Source organism: Lemur catta, chromosome 16 (genome assembly GCF_020740605.2).
Source record: "Lemur catta isolate mLemCat1 chromosome 16, mLemCat1.pri, whole genome shotgun sequence".
In the NCBI taxonomy this organism is placed as follows: domain Eukaryota; kingdom Metazoa; phylum Chordata; class Mammalia; order Primates; family Lemuridae; genus Lemur; species Lemur catta.
In genome coordinates this window covers 12,402,782-12,419,601 of record NC_059143.1, presented here as the reverse complement: position 1 = coordinate 12,419,601, position 16,820 = coordinate 12,402,782, and positions in this window count along the sequence as shown.

Here is a 16,820-nt window from a genome sequence, read left to right as displayed (position 1 = left end):
GAACTAAAGCAAGCACAACTAGCTGTACTTATATCAGACAAAATGGACTTTAAATCAAGAATAGTAAAGAAGGACAAAGAGGGTCATTATAAATTGATAAAAGGATCAATTAAACAAGAGGAAATAACAATCCCAAATATATATGCACTCAACACTGGAGCACCTAGATTCATAAAGCAAATATTACTAGACCTAAGGAAAGAGATAGCAATACAATAATAATTGAGGTCTTCAACATCCCACTCACAGCACTAGACAAATCATCAAGACAGAAAATCAGCAAAGAAACACTGGACTTAAATTGGACTTTAGACCAAATGGACCTAACAGACATTTATAGAACATTCTGTCCAACAACCAAATATACATTCTTCTTATCAGCAAATGAGACATTCTCCAAGATAGACCATATGTTAGGCACAAAACTAGTCTCAATAAATTTTTAAAAAGAGAAATCTTATCAAGTATCTTCTCAGACCACAGTGGAATAAAACTAGATATCAATACCAAGAGGAATTTTCAAAACTATACAAATACATGGAAATTAAACAAAATGGTCCTGAACAATCTTTGGGTCAATGACAAACTTAAGATAGATATTTTTAAAAGTTTTGGAACAAATGAAAAGGGAAACACAACACACCAAAACCTCTGGGATACAGTAAAAGCAAAGCTAAGAGGGAAGTTTATACATTAAATACCTACATCAAAAAATAAATAAATAAAAATAGAAAGATCACAAATTAACAAACTAGGATTGCACCTCAAAGAACTATATAAAAAAAAAACCCAAAGCTAACAGAAGAAAAGAAATAACAAAGATCAGAGAAGAACTAAATGAAATTGAGACCAAAAAATACAAAGGATCAATGAAACAAAAAGTTGGTTCTTTGAAAATATAAACAAAATTGATAAACCAATAGCTAGACTAACCAAGAAGAGAGAAGATCCAAATAAATAAAATCAGAAATAAAAAGAAGACATTACAACAGATATCACAAAAATACAAAAGATCATCAGAGACTACTATGAACAACTATATTCTCATAACCAAGAAAACCTATAGGAAATGGATAAATTCCTGGAAACATACAGCTTCTCAAGGTTGAACCAGGAAGAAATAGAACTCCTGAATAGACTGATAATGAATAGTGAGATTGAATCAGTATTAAAAATTTCCCAATCAAAAAAAGCCAGATGGATTCACAGCCAAATTATACCAAACATACACAGAAGAATTAATACCAATCCTCCTAAAACTGTTTGAAAACACCAAGGAAGAAGGAATTCTTCTCAACTCATCCTACTAGGCCAGTATCACCCTGATATCAAAACCAGAGAAGACACAACAAAAATAGAAGACTACAGACCAATATCCCTTATGAACATGAACACAAAAGTCCTCAACAAAATACTGGCAAACTGAATAGTAGCACATCAAAAGGATAATACACCGTACACCACAATTAAGTGGGTTTTCCCCAGCGATGCAAAAATGGTTCACCATATGCAAATCAATAAATGTGATTCACCATATAAACAGAATTATAAACAAAAACCATATGATCATCTCAATAGATGCAGAAAAAGTATTTGATAAAATTCAGCATCCCTTCATGATTGGAAAAAACCTTCAACAAACTAGGCATAGAAGAAACATACCTCAAAATAATAAAAGCCATATATGATAAACCCACAGCCAACATCATACTGAATGGGGAAAAGTTGAAACCAATCTCCCTAAGAACTGGAACAAGACAAGGATGCCCACTTTTACTGCTCCTATCCAATATAGTGCTGGAAGTCCTAGCCAAAGCAACCAGGCAAGAGAAAGAAATAAAAGGCATCCAAATTGGAAATGAGGAAGTCAAGTTATCTCTGTTTGCTGATGATGCAATCTTATACCTAGAAAACCCTAAACACTCCTCCAAAAAAATCCTTACATTTGATAAACGAATCCAACAAAGTTTCAGGATACAAAATTGATGTATAAAAATCTGTAGCCTTGCTATACACCATTGACAATTAAGCCGAGAACCAAATCAAGAAGGCAATCCCATTTACAGTAGCTGCAAAAAAAATAATAAAATATCCAGGAATCAATTTAACCAAGGATGTGAAAAATCTCTACAAGGAAAAGTACAACTGCATTGATGAAAAACTTGTAGATGACACAAAATGGAAAAACATTCCATGCTCATGGATCAGAAAAATTAATATCATTAAAATGATCATACTGCCCAAAGCAATCTACAGATTCAATACAATCCCTATCAAAATACCAAAGCGATTTTTCACAGAATTAGAAAAGACTATCTTAACATTCATATGTAACCAAAGAAGAGCCTGAGTGGCCAAAGTAATCCTCTGCAAAAGAATAAAACTGGAGGCATCACATTATCTGACTTCAAATTATGCTACAAGCCTATAGTAACCAAACAGCATGGTACTGGTATAAAAATAGACACACAGATCAATGGAGCAGAATAGAGACCTCAGAAATAAAGCCACATATATACAGCCAAATGATCTTTGACAAAGTCAACAAAAATACACACTGGAGAAAGGGCATCCTTTTCAAAAACTGATGCTGGGAAAATTGGATAGCCATATGCAGAAGAATGAAACTGGACTCCTACTTCTCACCATATACAAAAATCAACTCGAGATGGATTAAAGACAAATGAAAGACCTGAAACTATTAAAATACTGGAAGAAAATCTTGGGAAAACTCTTATGGACATTACTTTAGGCAAAGAACTCATGACTAAGACCTCAAAAACAAGAATAGACAAATGGGACTTAATTAAACTACAAAGATTCTGTTCAGAGAAAGAAATAACCAACAGTGTGAACAGACAACCTACAGAATGGGAGAAAATATTTACAAATTATGCATCCAACAGGGCACTGACATCCAGAATTTATAAGGAACTCAAGTCAATGAAATAATCACAAATAATCCCATTAAAAATGCCATGAATAAACATTTTTCAAAAGAATACATACAAATGGCCAGAATCATATGAAAAAATGTTCAACATCACTAATCATCAGAGAAATGGAAATTAAAACCACAATGAGATATCATCTTACACCCATCAGCTATTAAAAATTCAAAAAATAACAGATGTTGGTGAGTTTATGGAAAAAAAGAATGCTTATACACTGTTGGTGGGACTGTAAATTAGTACAACCTCTACAAAAAGAAGTATGGAGATTCCTCAAATGACTAAAAATAAAGTTACCATTCAACCCAGCAATCTTACTACTGGTTATCCACCCAAAGGAAAAGAAATCGTTCTATCAAAAAAAGACCTACACTCTTATGTTTATCTCAGCATTATTCACAATAGCAAAGATAAGGAATCAACCCAAACATTCTTCAATGGGTGATTGGATAAAGAAAATGTGGTGTGTGTTTATATATGTGTGTATGGTGTATACACACACACACACACACACGCACACAAAAAAAAATGAAATACTATTCAGCCATAACAATTAATGAAATCATGTTTATTGCAGCAACATGGATGGAACTGGAGGCCATTATCTCAAGTGAAACAACTCAAAACAGAAAGTCAAGTACCACACATTCTCACTTATAAGTGGAAGCTAAATAATGTGGACATGCAGACATAGAGTGTGGAATAATAGACATTGGACACTCGGAAGGGTAGGAAGGCAGGAGGTGGGTGAGGGATAAGAAATTACTTAATGGGTATGATACACATTATTTGAGTGATGGTTGCACTGAAAGCCCAGACTTCACCACTATGCAATAAATCCATGACAACTGCACTTGTACCGCCTTAAATTTTTATAAATTTTTAAAAAGAATACATTCTTCTAGCTTCTAGTAACTTTTGAAATTATTATGCTTATATGTCACATTTTAGGATCCACTTATTAAGCGTAATTGGCTTGTACTCTTTCTAACATACAGTTCCATTCATTTACAAGCATACTTTTCCATATAGAATGATTACAAATATGTATTGCCTATAGGATTCTAGTACCTTAAAAGCTAGAACAAAGCAATGGTGCCCACTACAACAACCCACTCCTTCTACAAGGTAGAGTTCCTCCTCCGAACTCCTGACAGGGCAGTCACATGACTTGTGAGAAAAAAAATAAAAATACTATTTCTAGGGAAGAATCGAAGCACTAGATACAGACTCCGTATCTAACAATGTGGCAGACCAGACAACCTGAAAGTCTCCAACAAATGTTGACTTCAGTGTAATCACACCCACTCAAATGCATTTCTGAGAGAGTAGAAAGGTAAGGGAGATCATCTTCCAAGCCTGAAAAAATAAAGGCAGTTCAAGGGCACTGAAGTTTTAGCTATCAAGGAGTGGGGATGTGAGTATCTGTTTCCATAAATTAAAGTCATGAGTTTTGATGATCACATGGAGACAGAAAGTAAGGCCTTGGGCTCAGACGAGGCAAGGTGTTGAAACCGAGGCATCCGCATCAAGCCAGAAATCTCAGAAAGGCAACATCCTCAGTAAGATGTGCACTGGGAAAATGTCTGCTCACAAGTAAGAAAACAAGAGCACTTCCCCATGTCACCTGACTCTGTGCATCGGTATCTTTGGCTGTGTAACAACCTCCCAAAACTGTGTGGCTTAAGGCAACAATGACGTATTGTTCTTCAGAAGTTCTCAGCGGGTTGCCTGGGTGGTCTTCTGCTTGTCTAACTTAGGTCATTCCTGCAGTTGCGGTCTAGTGGCTGTGGCGACAGCTAGAATATCCAAGATGACCTCACCCACGGGTCTGGAGCCTTTGTGCTGGCTGTCACTGGACTACTTCCATGTGACCTTCATTCTCAAGGTTAGAACATGTTTTCTGACAGCAAAGTGGCTCAGGTCAGATTTGCATCAAGGCCTGACAGCTCTTCCAGCCTTCTCCTGGTCCCTCTCTCCTTTCCCTCCTGCGACACTTGCCTAGGAAATCCCTGCACAGTTATTCTCATCTTGGTGTCTGCTTCTTAGAGGACCGGGACTGACACACCAATTCATAAATGGTATAAGTTAGGGAATGATTCTTTTCTTAACAAAATAATTCTATTAAATAATAAATTCCCTTTCAAAATTTTTCGCTCTTTTATTTTGAAATTTTTAAAACTCCAGAAAAGTACTTAGACTAATATAATAAATACTTATGTACCCAATACCTGTAATGAACTAAATTTAGCACACTTTATGTGATTCATTCTTAGACGCTATTTTTCAAGAAAATGCCTCGTGACTAAGGCAAGGTATGATTGGATTGGGATTCTGTCTCAGAAATACGCTGTTCTGTTCATCTCCCCAAATTCACAGGCCCTAGGACAACTCAGGAAAGTTAGTTGGGTGATTCCTCAGTGTTTCAAATAATTAGAATGCTAGAAGATCACAGTAAACAATCTATAATCTATAGTGTTCATTCCTTTTTTAAAATTTTAGGGCCATTTTTTATGAGCTTCCTTTAAAGATCCTGTAAAGTTAGCATAGTGGTTCAGCAGCATAGTTTCGCATCAATCACCCACCAGGCAGGAAAATGTAAGCCTCATCTTCCCGTTCATCATGTTTTATACTGACTCAGCCAGTGGGGTACCACAAGCATCACTTTCACTCACTATTTCTAAGAACAGTTCAACCAGAAAAGCTTTAAAAATCTGGATTTCAAAATAAAAAGAATATCTTTCAAAGAAAACACATTTGAAAGCAATGCTTTGATTGCAAATTCCTTTTAATAGCTGAGGAAAATATAAGAACTTTTACTTTTTTCTCTAAATAAAAATTATATTTTCAAAATGTTTGCGGGGTCCTCCTTTTGGAAAGAAGTATGTTCCACCGTATGTACATAGGAGGCATAGTTTTCATTTCTAGCTTTGTATCATTCATGAAAAGATTTGTTTACTTCCCTCCTCTAAGACTTCCTTGCTTTTTTTCCCCTCACTCACTTCCTCATACATACAACTTGTTTCTAAAAAACAGCAGAATAATGTTGTCCACTATCCAGTTATTAACTATGTAACACTAAAAATCCAGAAATCAAAATTTAATTTACATCTGTTTGAAATAGCAATATAGGTAAGTGTCACTTTAATTTCATTCCATTCAATTTCTATAAAAATTTCTAAAATTTATGAAAGGTGCAGCTTTAGGCAACTTTCCTTGAATGTAACTTCCCACCTGTTTTCTCATTAAGATACTCCTCTAATTCAAAACAATGTTCATAAATTTAAGAACACAAATTTTGATTCGTGAACATGTTCAATGTAAGTCTGAGGTGTTTCGGACACAATTCTGCTTCCAATTCTTCTGGATTGTCTTCTATACCGCTAAGCTTTCTGTTTTCTAATGAGAAATCTTAACCCTTCACTCTACTGAGTTTCCTCCAGCTATGACTTTAGGATAGGAGCTCTGTGAGAGCCACCAAGGAGATGACCAAAACTCAGACATAGGCGGGAACCTCTGATGTCACTGCTCCTCCTGCCGTCACTCCTCCAGAGAGTGGCAAAGAATTTGTTTGGTCATTTCAAGAGCAGCATTCTCAAAATTTATCAAAGTTCCCCAGAGGGCCATCCTCTAGCTCTAGTGCTACCATACTTAGCACAATATTTTTGGGGTGCTAATGGAAGAAATAAAAGGTACTCTACATTCTTTAAGGCTGCCAGCTGGAATCTGCCTTTTTATACTACTGCTTCCTGTCACTCAATTTAGAAGGGGAAAGGGAAATAAAAAGTAAACTGAAATATGTAATAATTGTTTAAATAGTAAAAGAAATTGCTAATAGTCAAACCATGTTGCTTAGAAGAAGGTAAAGTAGTTATTGAGATGACTAGCAGATTTCCCAAAGCACAGAAGAAAATGAAGCCGAATGTCTTCCTTAAGGAAGATGAAAGAAGAGACCCATTTCAGCAAGGTGGGCTGAGAGGCCTCAGTTCTCTCTGTGCCTCACACAGAGCCAGGCCTTCCTGGTGCCCCAGCTGGTGGTCAGAGCAGGCTGCACAGGCCCGTGTGTGCTGCCACTGCGTTGACACATGCCAGCAGGAGCAGGTGACTTACGCTGGGCCAACCACACTGCCCCACCTCAGGGACTGGTCTGAGGGAGTGGGTATGTGGCCTAAGCCAGGATTCTGTTCTCACTTGGAATTTTCTAACTGAATCGAGGATAGAAGATTCTCTTTCCTCCTGTAAGTTGTGATGCTGTAAGGATCCAAGCCCAGCGTTGCCCAGAGCTCTGCGCTCTGATAGGTAGAAAAAGCTCATGCAGAGTAGGAAGAAGTGAAGCAAACAGGCGAACAATGGCGAGAGCACTTTGAAAACTTTGATTACCTTGGTCCCGTTGTCCTTGAGATAACTCCTCCCACCCATTTCATGGTTGGATACACAAACCAATTAATTCCTCATTTTTGTTAAAGTTTGTGCAAGTTAGCTTTCTGAAACTTAGAACGAAGGAGTCCAGAGTTTATGCATAGAGAAAGCTGCAATCCTAAACAAGCTTTTGTGTATAAGATCATGGGCTAAATTAACGTTATTTTATGGAATTTTACATTTGAGATGAAAATCTCAGTATTTCCTTATATATACCATGCTTAGTTGACAGTATGTTATTCTTTGCATATCTTCTCCTCATAATACATAGTATCACAATGTGCTACTGTAACAGAGAGGAAAAATGATTTTTGAAAGCCTATCTCTGTGTTCTGAATGGAGACCGGGGTGCGGGGTGTGCAGGGAGGGTCAAACCTCCACTTTGCTCTGTTCCTGCCAATGGGCCAGATGCGGATAGGGGGCCCTCCAAGTTGACAGCCCATTGCTTAGCTTTGCCCAGCAAGGATCTTCAGATTCATAAAAGACATGCAACGCCTGAGTTCGGATGTAGGGCTGGAGAAAGCCGGACTGACCGGCTTTCAAAGGGACAGGAATTGAGGCAAAGGAGTAACGGAACAAAGACAAAGACAGGAGGAGAAAAAGAGAGTCCCACACACACACTGGGAAACTGGAGCCATGTTCTTCTATACAGCTTTTTGAAAACAGAAAAGCCAAATATTCGATTTGATCAGTTATCTGCTGTCTGAAGATATAACATCACTAAGGCCACCATATAATTTATGGCTCCAACCTGGACCTCTGAAAGAGAGTCAAAGGGATTCCATCAATAATCAAATAATGTATTAACGTAAACCAGGGCTGTTCCGGGCAGTGCAGGCCTGTGGTCCTCTCCCGCGTTGCCTTCTTTTCCTTACCTTCATAAACAGTAAAGCTGGCTACACCCAGATGACTTGTGTGAGGTTTTCAGGGGGAAATAAACAGATAGGAAAAAAACAAGGAAAGAAAGAAGGCTGCTTTGGGTTTTGGATGGTGAGTGCTGAGCAGGAACAACTGTCGCCCGATTGCTACACGCCAGAGGACTGGGAGCTGTCACGGTGCCGAGGAGAGGGCCTGGGTGGGGATGGGCAGCTCCCACTGCACTGGGTTTGGAGTCAGCCCATCATCCGCACTTCGGCCAACAAACTGGTTCCACTGTATTCCACTCTTGTACTTTATTTCTTTCCATTCATTAGATAGGAGTTAAATGTATTTGCTCAGCTGGAAAACTAAAAATTTTAATTTTAAAAAATGTACCAGATGCCTTCTTCACTATGTCTTCTCTGGTTAAAGTCTATGGCTTCTTCCTTCGCTCATCTAAGAAGGAAGAACCAAATTTTGAGATGTCGCCAGACCCAAGTCTACCCAGGTGTACATGCATAATTTCCAGTGTGTTAGGATGTGACAGGAGCACCCGTTATGGCTGACAGTGAACACACCGCCGAGTTTTACAGTCTGTCCGGAAGACACAAGGCAGTAAAAAAAAAAATGAGTTCATTGATTACATGAGCTCTGCTTCCTCATTCTCAAGCAGATGTGGTTGAAAGAATAAGGATTTTTGTTTCAGACAGACCAGAGTTCGAACCCTAGCTCCATCATTACCGCCAGCCCTATAAATAACCATCACATCAATTACCTTACCTGAATCTGTTTCATCTTTAAAATGGGGTAACAGCACCCAACTCATAAGCACATTAAAAACATTATATCAGTATATCAGATATCTACTGTGCCTTCCCTCACATTGTCTTGAAACTTTTTTACTCCAGCTGTTGCATAATATTGCAATATAATATTGTAGATTATATAATCTAACAGCCATGGAGAGCTACATAATTTAGAGGGCCCACTACAAAAGGAAAATCCAAAGCCCCATGTTCTAAAAATTATTAAAGATCAGAACATGGCAGCAGGCATCTATAGCCCCAGCTGCTCAGGAGGCTGAGGCAGGAGGATCACTTGAGCCCAGGAGATCAAATCCAGCCTGGGCAACATAAAAAGACTCCATCTCTAATTTTTAAAACTTAGAAAATAAAAATTGTTAAGAATTTCAAGACAATGACATGAGTGCATTAAACCCAACATGGGGCTTTGTGTGGTTATCTAGGTTGCATGCCCATGGCGCAGGTGCGGCTGGCAGCTCCTGCCCTCTCTTGTACCAGTCGTCTCTCCCTTTCTAGCCCTGCTCTTCTCTGACACTATGGCCTTCATACGCGTGTAATCTGGAAGCCCGAGCAAATGACAACCCATGGGGCAACCCTGGAGCAAAAGAGGATGGGAGCCAGCAGGTAAATGCTACCCTCCTCTGTCACTCAGGTGGACAATCCAGAGGTACATTCCATATGATTCCTCAGAGAGTCCAGTAAGATCCAGTAGCTGTCCAGAGTGGCAAATCGCCTGGTAATGAACCTATGAATCAGCCTTCCCTCTCTCCCTTACCTGTACACAAGTTCTTGTCTCAGACTCTGCTCTCAGGCTTAGACAAAGGCATACTTTTGGTAAAGCACCTTGCATAGACCCGTCTCATCAAAGTTCTTCCTCTTTCCTTCTGAGGTGCAAGAGATATTGACCAGAAAAGAGAAGTAAGGGTTAAATTCTAACCATGGTCCAGAAGAAGAAAACAAAGAGCGAATTTTGCATTCATTCCACCCTTCCATCTTCTCAGTTCACCCCTCTGCCCACCCATCCACCCTTGTCTGCCTCAACATCATGTACTCATACTGTCTTTAAACCTTTCTGCCAAGGCCACTCCTTGATGCAAAATTCTACAAATTTCATTTATTGAAGTCCTATTTTTTCTGACATTCATTTGGCCTTGATCCTGTAATAATCTCACTAGAAGAGAAAACACGTTCGTGAGTCAGGCTCTGAGTGGGGTAGGAGAGCAAAATTCATGATTTTACCAATAATACAATAAACTAATTTAAAGGAAGTGAAGTACTCTCAAGGCACCACTTTAGAAGAATAAAGGACAATTGGATTCTTGGCTAGCTAAAACCACATTCTGGTAACTATAAAAAGTTTATATATTTTACCTGCTTTGTATCATATTTTACAATATTGTACTTTGTTCTCTCAAAATAGTATCCTTTCTTTTGTCTCTTTTATTCACCAGCACAGTTATACAATAACCTCTCTAAGGAACCATATTAGGACAGGAAAACTGTATCAAACAGTACAATGACCCTGGCTGACCTGCCTGGCTAACCTGCCAGTCTGGGCTCTGCCACCTACTAGATACTAACCCTTAGGCAAATTTCATTAAAAGTCCAATAATCTGACAAGGTCCAGACTGATACTCTACCAGATTATTGGATTTTTCTACATTATTGGGTATGATACTGTTAATACCACAGATACCAAAATATGGCTCAATTTTCATCATCAAATCTGCAATACAATATTCTGATATTTTATTATAAAAGCATAGTACTGTAAGTAGCTAAACATAATAGAATATAGTCTAGAAATCACTGAATACAATAGACTATCAATACACTAGTAAATCAATACCCGTAAATGTTACAAATGGTATAAATATTAGTTTGACTTTTCACAGTGTACTTGCTAATACATTAGTCAATAAGATAATTCATTGCAGGTTAGAGTGCATAACATCCTCATTAAAAATATGTTTATAGAAACTTTTTTAAGGTTATTTATATCTATAACTTAAACCATAGTTTCTTTTTCACCAAAATCATATCACAGTATTTAAAGTAATTATAACTTCAATAAATGTAGTCACATTTATCTATTTTTTTTTTTTTTATTTCAGCTCATCATGGGGGTACATAAGTTCAGGTCATATACATTGTCCCTGTCCCGCCCATCCCCCCGAGTCAGAGTCCCAAGCGCGTCCGCTCCCACTCTCCAGACAGTGCACCTGGCACTCGCCATGTATTCATACCTCGATCCCCTTCCCCCCCACCTCCCCGGGTCTGCACCCTCAAGCATGACCATTCCCCAGAGGGTGCGCAATGCACTCGTCATGTAGGCATACACCCATCCCCTCCCCCCACCCCCCCCATCCCAGTCTGATATCCAATTGGTATCCTTCCCTGATGTACATTTAGGTGATGATCAGGGAAACCAGTTTTCTGGTGAGTACATGTGATGCTTGTTTTTCCATTCTTTGGATACTTCACTTAGTATAATGGGTTCCAGCTCTCTCCAGGAGAACCAAAGAGATGTCGTATCATCGTTATTTCTTATAGCTGAGTAGTACTCCATGGTATACATATACCACAGTTTACTAATCCATTCGTGGATTGATGGGCACTTGGGTTGTTTCCACATCTTTGCGATTGTGAATTGTGCTGCTATAAACATTCGGGTACAGGTGTCTTTGTTAAAGAATGACTTTTGTTCTTCTGGGTATATGCCCAATAATGGAATTGCTGGATCAAATGGTAGGTCTACTTGAATCTGTTTAAGGTATCTCCATATTGCTTTCCATAGGGGTTGCACTAGTTTGCATTCCCACCAGCAGTGTATGAGTGTTCCTGTCTCTCCGCATCCACGCCAACACGTGTTGTTTTGGGATTTTTTGATAAAGGCCATTCTCACCGGAGTTAAGTGGTATCTCATTGTGGTTTTGATTTGCATTTCCCTGATGATTAGGGATGTTGAGCATTTTTTGATACATTTTTTGGCCATTCTTATGTCTTCTTTTGAAAAATTTCTATTCATGTCCTTTGCCCATTTTTTGATAGGATTGTTTGATTTTTTCTTGCTGATTTTCCTGAGTTCTAAATAGATTCTTGTTATCAGTCTTTTATCTGATGTGTAGTATGCGAAAATTTTTTCCCATTCTGTAGGCTGTCTGTTTATTTTCGTGACTGTTTCTTTGGCTGTGCAGAAGCTTTTTAATTTAATCAGGTCCCATTCGTTTATTTTTGTTGTTGCTGCAATTGCCTTAGGGGTTTTCTTCATAAATTCTTTGCCTAGACCAACGTCTGTGAGAGTCTTTCCTACATTTTCTTCTAGAATTCTAATCGTTTCCCATTTAAGGTTTAAATCTGTTATCCACCGTGATTTGATTTTTGTGAGAGGTGAAATCTGTGGGTCCTGTTTCAGTCTTCTACATGTGGCTATCCAGTTTTCCCAGCACCATTTATTGAATAGGGACTCTTGTCCCCAGAGTATGTTTTTGTCTATTTTGTCAAAGATTAGATGATTATATGAGGATGGTTTTATATTTGGGTTTTCTGTTCTGTTCCACTGGTCTGTGTCCCTGCCCTTGTGCCAATACCAAGCAGTTTTAAGCACCACAGCTTTGTAGTATAGTTTGAAGTCTGGCAAATCAATACCTCCCATTTTGTTTTTATTGCTTAAGATTGCTTTTGCTATACGGGGTCTTCTCTGATTCCATACAAAGTGTATAATTATTTTTTCTAAATCTGTGAAAAATGATGTTGGTAATTTAATAGGAATTGCATTGAATCTATAGATTACTTTGGGTAGTATAGACATTTTAACGATGTTAATTCTTCCAATCCATGAGCATGGTATGGATTTCCACTTATTTACGTGTTCTGCAATTTCCTTCCTTAGCGTTTCATAGTTCTCTTTATAGAGGTCCTTTACCTCTTTAGTTAAATATATTCCTAGATATTTTATTTTCTTTGTTGCTATTTTGAAAGGTATTGAGTCCTTAATTTGGTTCTCCAATTGAATGGTATTGGCATATATGAATGCCTCTGATTTGTGTGTATTGACTTTGTAACCTGAGACATTACTGAATTCGTTAATTAATTCCAGGAGTCTCTTGGTTGAGTCCTTGGGGTTTTCCAGATACAACATCATATCATCAGCGAAGAGTGAGAGTTTGATCTCTTCTGTCCCTATTTGGACACCTTTGATTCTGCTCTCTTGTCTGATAGCTCTCGCAAGGACTTCCAATACAATGTTGAAAAGTAATGGGGACAGTGGGCAGCCTTGTCTGGTTCCAGTTCTGAGTGGGAATGCTTTCAATTTTTCCCCATTCAGTATGATGTTGGCTGTGGGTTTGTCATATATGGCTTGTATTATTTTTAGGTAGGTCCCATTTATGCCTATGTTGTTAAGTGTTTTTATCATAAAAGGGTGTTGAATTTTGTCAAATGCTTTTTCTGCATCTATTGAGAGGATCATATGGTCTTTATTTTTGCTTCTATTTATGTGGTTAATTACATTTATAGATTTTCGTATGTTGAACCACCCCTGCATCTCTGGGATGAAGCCTACTTGGTCGTGATGAATTATTTTTTTAATCAGCACTTGGATACGATTTGCTAGGATTTTATTGAGAATTTTTGCATCTACGTTCATGAGAGAAATTGGTCTGTAGTTTTCTTTTTTTGTTGCATCCTTTCCTGGTTTTGGTATCAATGTTATATTGGCTTGGTAGAATGTGTTGGGGAGAATTCCATCCTTCTCAATATTGAAGAATAGTTTATGTAGGATGGGCACCAGTTCATCTTTGTATGTATGGTAAAATTCAGGTGTGAACCCATCTGGACCAGGGCTTTTCTTTTTGGGAAGGTTTTTTATTGCTGTTTCAATTTCAGTTCTTGATATTGGTCTATTCAGGAGTTCTATTTCTTCCTGATTGAGCTTGGGAAGGCTGTGTGTTTCTAAAAATTTGTCCATTTCCTCCTCATTTTCCAATTTGTGTGCATAAAGATTTTTGTAATATTCATAGATAATGTCATGTATCTCTGTGGCTTCGGTTGTGATTTCTCCTTTCATGTTCCTGATGGAAGTTATTAAAGATTTTTCTTTTCTGCTCTTGGTTAGTCTAGCCAGTGGTGTGTCTATTTTATTTATCTTTTCAAAGAACCAACTTTTTGTTTTATTAATTTCCCTTATAGTATTTTTGTTGTCTTTTTCATTTAATTCTGATTTGATCTTCACAATTTCTCGCCTTCTGCTGGGTTTGGGGTCAGTCTGTTCTTCTTTCTCCAGCTCTTTGAGTCTATTCATTAAGTTGTCTATTTGTAAGTTGTCTGTCTTTTTGAAATAGGCATTTATGGAAATGAATTTTCCTCTCAGGACTGCTTTAGCTGCATCCCATAGATTTTGATAAGTTGTGTCACCTTTGTCGTTTAATTCAAAGAATGTTTTGATTTCTGACTTAATTTCTTCCTTTACAAAATTGTTATTCAGAAGAAGGTTGTTTAGCTTCCATGACCTTGAGTAGGAATGAGAGTTCCTGTTAGGGTTCATTATTACTTTTATTCCATTGTGATCTGAGAAGATGCAGGGTATGATTTCTATTTTTTTAATTTTTTTAAGACTTGCTTTATGGCCTAGGATATGGTCAATCTTAGAGAATGTTCCGTGAGCCGATGAGAAGAATGTATATTCAGTGGATTTAGGGTAGAATGTCCTGTAGATGTCAGTCAGGCCCATTTGTTCTAGCCTTCTGTTTAAGTCTACTATGTCTTTGCTTATTTTCTGCTTGGAGGATCTGTCCTGTGCTGTCAGTGGGGTGTTAAAGTCTCCAACTATTAAAGTGTTGTTGTCTATCATTTGGTTTAGATCGAGTAGGATTTGCTTTATGAATCTGGGTGCACCTAGATTGGGTGTATATATATTAAGTATGGTTATGTCTTCTTGTTGAATTGTGCCTTTCACCAGTATGTAGTAACCGTCTTTGTCTTTTATTACTTTTGTTGGTTTAAAGACTAAGTTATTGGAAATTAAAACTGCCACACCAGCTTTCTTTTGGCTACCATTTGCTTGAAATATCAAGTTCCATCCTTTTATTTTCAGTCTAAATGCATCTTTGCCGGTTAAGTGTGTTTCCTGAAGGCAGCAGATACTTGGTTTGTGTTTTTTTATCCATTGGCCCAGTCTATGTCTCTTGAGTGGGGAATTCAGGCCATTGACATTTAGTGAGAGAACTGATAATTGGGACAGATTTCTGTTTATCTTATTGGGTAGAACTTCTTTTCTATGTTTTCTCTCTTGAGCCATTGTGGTGGCTAGAATTTGATCTTTAGTTCTTGGGTGGTTTTACATTCGTGGGCCTTTGTTGTGATGATCCGTGTGTAACTCTCTTTTGAGTACTTCTTGGAGGGGTGGTCTTGTCTTAGTGAATTCCCTCAGTCCTTGTTTATCTGAGAATGTCTTAATTTCTCCTTCATATAGAAAGCTTAGCTTAGCTGGGTACAAGATTCTAGGCTGGGCATTATTCTGTTTCAGAAGAGTGAGAATGGGGCCCCAACTTCTTCTTGCTTGTAAAGTTTCATTTGAGAAATCTGGCGTAATTCTAATGGGTCTCCCTTTGTATGTTACTTGTTTCTTTCTCCTTACAGCTTGAAGAAGGGTCTCTTTAGTGGATATTTTGGTCAGTCTGACGACTACGTGGCGTGGTGTTTTCCTATTTGCTATGAATCTACCAGGGGTTCTTTGAGCTTCTTGAACCTGTATATCTAAAGTTTTAGCAAGGCCTGGGAAATTTTCTTCTATTATGTCTTCAAATAGTTTATCCAGCCCTTGCTTATTATCTTCTTCACCTTCAGGGATGCCTATAACTCTCACGTTAGGTTTCTTCACATAATCCCACATTTCTTGAAGACTCTGATCTTTTTTCTTATTTCTTTGCTCTATCTCTGTGACTGTCTTATTTAATTGGAAAGAGTTATCTTCGATTTCTGAGATTCTGTCTTCTATTTGATCTACCCTGTTCTTGAGACTTTCCACTGTGTTTTGTAGCTCCCTGAATAAATCCCTCATTTCTAGGAGTTCAGTTTGGTTTTTTTTCAATACGTCTATTTCTTTAGTGAATTTTTCTTCCAAATCCTGGAATTTTTTTGCGGTTTCTTTGCGGTGGATATCAATTTTTTCTTGTATATCATTCAGCTTATTTATAACCCAAGACTGAAATTCTTCTGGTAACATGTTGGTATTCTGAAACTGGCTTGTGCCAATTGGAGGAGAGTTGGTATTTCTCTTTGGGGGCGAGGTTTCCGTTTGGTTTTTTGTGCTCCCCATATTTTTCCGCTGAGCCCTTCCGATCTGGCTCTATCGTTAGATCTTTTCTCACAGCTTTAGTCTAGTTAACAGCACGTCTTGTACTCTGTTCTTAGGCTGTGGAACAGTCTAGGAATGTTGCTTCCTTTATCTATAGGGGGAGACTGTTGTGTGCTGTTTAGAGTTTCTTTTTTCTATCTCAGTTGGGGGACTGCTTCTGATGGGTCCACCCCCAGAGGGTTGGCTTGACCTAAGACCAGTTTGGCAAGTTAAATCACTGTGTTGTGGACTTTCAGTTAGTAGGCAGGATTCACACTATTTGCAAGCAGAAAGCCTCTTCTCCCTCTCTTTCTCTTTCCCTTCCTTCTTCTTTTTCTTTTTTTTCCTCTCCCTCTTTCCTCTTTCTTCCCTTCCTCTCTCTTCCTCTTCCTTCTTCTTCCCCCCCCTGACTTTTGGTTCTTCCTCTGGATGTGTGGTTTCTGTCTCTTTCTG